This window comes from Vespula pensylvanica, chromosome 14 (genome assembly GCF_014466175.1).
Source record: "Vespula pensylvanica isolate Volc-1 chromosome 14, ASM1446617v1, whole genome shotgun sequence".
Classification (NCBI taxonomy): domain Eukaryota; kingdom Metazoa; phylum Arthropoda; class Insecta; order Hymenoptera; family Vespidae; genus Vespula; species Vespula pensylvanica.
This window is the reverse complement of record NC_057698.1, coordinates 3,541,676-3,546,675: the sequence shown is the minus strand read 5'-3', so window position 1 is coordinate 3,546,675 and position 5,000 is coordinate 3,541,676.

Genomic DNA, 5,000 nt, shown 5'->3' with positions numbered 1-5,000 from the left:
GATTGTAATTTCAGTGCTCTTTGCCGTCAGTTGGCTGGAGTTTGCTAGAAATAGAGAGAGAGACAGACAGACAGAGAGAGAAAGAGAGAGAGAGAGAAAGAGAGAGAGAGAGAGAGATACTCAGTGCTTTTGAACACCGAGGGGGAGTTAATCATCCAGAAAGTGTCGCGTGTCAGAGGGTTACCCTGTCTTCTCCTTCTTCTTCTCGTCCTTCATCTCCTTCTCTACCTCCTCTTCATCCTCCTCATCCTCGTGCTCCTCCTCCTCTTTCTTCTCCTCTTCCTTCTTCTTCTTCGTCGTCGTCGTTTCTTTCGTTTTCTTATTTTTCTTCTTGAGAAACAGAAAATAGAAAAAGGACAGAATATCGCCAGTAGTATTCCTTTATTCCTCTTTCCTTGGACGCGAATATATCGCGACGTTATCGATAATTTTATTTTTCTTGTAGTTTTTATTTCTTTTTTTTTTGTTTTTTTTTGTTTTCGTTTGTTTTTAGAAGCGTTCTTGACCATCCAACTTTTGCATTTTCTGATAAGAGATATAAAAAAACAAATAAATGTTCGAGGATAAGTCACGTCTATCTGTTAGCTACTTTATCTTCTATCGTTTTCTCTCTCTCTCTCTCTCTCTCTCTCTCTCTCTTTTCGCTTTTTCTACTATTTTTTTATCTTTTTCTCTCTCCACCGTTTCCACTATTTTCATCTCTTTTTTCTCCTCTCTCTCTCTCCTTTTCTCTCTCCTCTCTGTTTTCACTATTTTCTATCTCTTTCTCTATCTATCTATCTATCTATCTATCTATCTATCTATCCATCCATCCATCCATCCATCCATCCATCCATCCATCCATCTATCTATCTATCTCTCTTTTTGTCGTTTTCTAACAGTTTCCAAAGTTATTCGGTGAGCTCTCGTATTAGAATGCAACGCGCATCGGTCGCGCTTCTCGCTGCCTAGAATTTCAACAGCTGGAAACAGTTTCTCGCGGAACGACATTTTCGAAGGCCGAGTAAATAGTAAATATCGTCGAGGTAGCTTCGTGAGGAAAGAGAGAGAGAGAGAGAGAGAGAGAGGAGATAGAGAGGGATGGGAAGAGAGGAAGGAAGAAGAGATGAAATAACTTACGGCTTCTCTACGTTCCGTACGACAGTCAGGAAGACATTCTCCTGCGAATCTTTGCGAATCGTTTCCATATTTGTTGGAAGTTAGTATAATATATTTTTGCAAAATTAAAAAAAGATAGAGATAGATGGATAGAAAATTTATTAGGAAAGATTTATCGTAGTTATGCATGTAGTTAAATAGAAATATATCATAGATATCTTATATATGGATATGTATATGTATGTATGTATATATAAGTATTGAAAGTTTTGATAACGAGAAAGAAATTTTGCAATATAAAGATCCAATTTTTTAAGGATAATTTATTGCAATTGTAACAAATGTAAAATTTCCATCTGTCAAATGTATTTAAAAGGCTTTGTTCTAATGAAAATTTGAAAAGAACACAGTAGACGCGATTTAACAAGTAAGAATTTAAAGTGGTTTTATATGCGGTTTTTAATGCAAACGAACGAATGAATAATGATCGGATCGTTTTATTAAAGAAATGAAATGAAAGTTTTTATTCGTAGAAAATTTTTTTGTGTATATAAAGTAAACGATATTTAATGACACGAAAGGGGATTCGAAATTCATCTTCGTCTTGTAGAAACTAACTCGGCGCAACCCTACGATATGATAGGAGGTTAAAGCTCACGCTACTACTACTACCCTTAAAAGCGGAGACGGATATAGAGGGATATCGTCGATAGTTTACACAGCGATAAAAATAATCCCGTAAAAGGCCCGTAAACTGAGTATACTGTTAGAGTTATGATATTATGCTTTTATAGGGAACGGAGAAGACCGACTGATGTTCTCCATTCTCCTGCTGAGTTATTCGCATAGGACCCGAATTCGCGTTAATAAGAATCGTTCGATCGAATCGTGAAAGTTAGGAAAGAAAAAAATAAAAGAACATGAAAGAAAATTAAAGAGAAAGAGAGAGAGAGAGAGAGAGAGAGAGAGAGAGAGAAAACAGTGTTAATATCGTCTACTAGGTTGACACGCTTCGTCGCACATCGAGGACACGCTCGATTCGAATTCGTTCTGTGATTTTTCCCTTCACGCCATATTGTACGAATGTATATCGGCACTGCGATCTTGTAAATGTTGGGTGTTGGAAATTCGAAGAATCGACACGTTGGAAGATTTCGACAAGAACGAAATTCAAACGCATAACATTAGGAAAAATGTATTCTTCACGGTTCGTTTGTTGATATTATATTTTTTCTCGTTTTAATTATCGAAACGTTCTTTTTTTTTTATTATTTTTGAAATTTATTATCCTAGACATAATGCATTTCTAAGTAATGTTTTGCGTATACGTCGAACGTGTTGCCTATCGTTAGGGGGATATGCTTTCAAAGGTTTTGTCGAATAGGTCTCGTTAGATATATCTCTCGTAGTAGAACGATCGATCATTAATATGATCGACGATTTAAAGAGAATCTTCTTTTCTTATCGTTATGAGGAAAATTTTAAGCTGTCGAGCTTAAAATCTCCTACAAAAATTTGATCAATGTGGTCGGACGAATGAAATTATCGATCGATTATATTATATCGAGAATTGTTCTAGTCGACGCATATAATCATTTAAAACGTAATTCAAATTAAATTCGAGCGAGTTATTTAGAAAGAAAGGAAAGAAAGAAAAGGGAAAGAAGAAGAAAGAGAGAAACAACAGTTATTCGGAACTCTCATGTTATTTTTTATTTGGAAATCAATTTTTTATCGGTACGTTATGAGTACATTATTGTTTTTGATTTTAACGATAATCAAGTAGAGAAGCAAGCGTTTCTGTCAAGAGTTCGCTGGGAGGGTTTGTTGCGATCGGGAGCTTGTACATCCCAGGACACGGTGGCGTACCTTCTCAAACTTACCCCTTCGAAACTCTGCTACTCTGCGGCCAACAGTTTCCCTCAACTTTGACAATCTATACCGCTCGCAGTTCGTGTCTCGACACCTGGCCACATCGGCAGAAAACTTGGCCGACTCTAGATGAGACCCTCTCCTCTATAACGTTACCCATTCCCTACTCCTTCGCCCCCCCCCTCTCTCTCTCTCTCTTACCTCCTTTCTCATCTCAACCTATATCGGCAAAAATTTTTCCAAGAGATTGAAACGACAAACGACACACACGTCGTACCACGACGTTCTACTTTCTCTTCGTATTTTTCCTTCTTTTTCTATTTTTCTTTCTTTCTTTTTCTTCTTTCTCTCTCTCTTCCTCTCCTCTCTTTTCGCGAATCATTATCACGTCTAAATCGCCGTGGGTGCTATGTCATTTTGTCTCTCCTCGTTCCGAAACTTTGAATAGTGTTCGTTAACGCTAATAAAAATAAGTCAACGAAACATCGACGCGACGTTTAAGTTGTCGAACGAGCAAAAAGTATAAATTTCTCTGAAATGTATCAAACGAGAAAGTGTAATCGTGTAAATCGTTTAATTACTCGCCGTAATTACTCCCTGTAAATGAGGACCGATGTCCGATTTGTTGATTCATTCGGTATGTACGTGTCGCATTTGTATCTCTATTACTTTCCCAACCTAGCGTAATATAATTTACAAGTTGGGCAAAACGGTTTAATCATCGCAAAAAGTCAAATGGTTTATATATAATGCATCAAGTTATCAATGTTGGAAACTTCCTTTCAAGCACACATGTAATTTAACTTGGTTAATAGACATGTTTTCTATATATATATATATATATATATATATATATATATATATATATATTTCTGTTTCTTTTTCTTCTTTATTTTATATATATTTTTTTGTTTTGATTTTAACTTCTAATCACGTCGATGAAAGGGGATGAAGGAAAAGAAGAAGAAGAAGAAGTAGAAGAAGAAGAAGAAGAAGAAGAAGAAGAAGAAGAAGAAGAAGAAAGGGAACCTTCGTATTCGATCATTTTATCGATGTCCACTTTTTTCGTTAACTCGGTCGGTAATGCAGGTCGCGTATATACGATCAACGATTGGAAAGAGGGTGAAGGGAGAGAGAGAGAGAGAAAGATATATATATATATATATATATATATATATATATATATATATATAATGAGATAGAAAGAGAGAAAGAGAGAAGAGAAATAGGGGAACGTTCTGAAATCATACTAGATATCGTCGTCCAATCGTATTCTCCACGCTCTCTTATCCTATTCCAGTTCTGTCCCACCCTAACTTAACCCATAGCCCGTTTCTATCTGGCATTCATCGAGCGCGCGTAATGCGCTCAACTACCCCACCCAACCAACCCACTACGATGCTTTTCTAGCAACCTTTATATATATATATATATATATATATATATATGCATGCATACATACATATATACATATATGTATGTTATACACATATACACGTTGAAACACGAATGCAATTTTATTAAAGGTACGGTACTGTCGAATCTATGTTGAAAATTTATTCGGCAAAATTGTATAGGTCCTTCTATGTAGAAAGATAACGCCGATTGAAAAACATCCACGATTTTTCCAACTCCGAGTTTTCTCATTGATTGAAATATCACGGGAAATAGAATTTATCGGATAGAAGAAATGATTTCTCTTCGAATGAGATCAAGAAAGGAATAAGTTGGATGATAATCTGTAAAGCAACGATGTTTTACGACGATGTTACCTGAGATTTCACGCGAGTCTCGGTATCTCGTAAAATTCTCCAACGAAAAGTGCAACTGTTAGAGAGGGAGTGGAAGAAGAGCTTAGGGTATAAGTAGAAGTGCTCCCTCGAGAGGGCCTCGTTCGAGTAGCAGAGAGAAAAGAGAGAGAGAGAGAGAGAGAGAGAAAAGCTAAGAGGCAAAGTAAAGAGGTTGCGTGCGTGTCGGAGAGAGAGTAAGAGAGAGAGAGAGAGAGAGAGAGAGAGAGAGAGAGAGAGAGA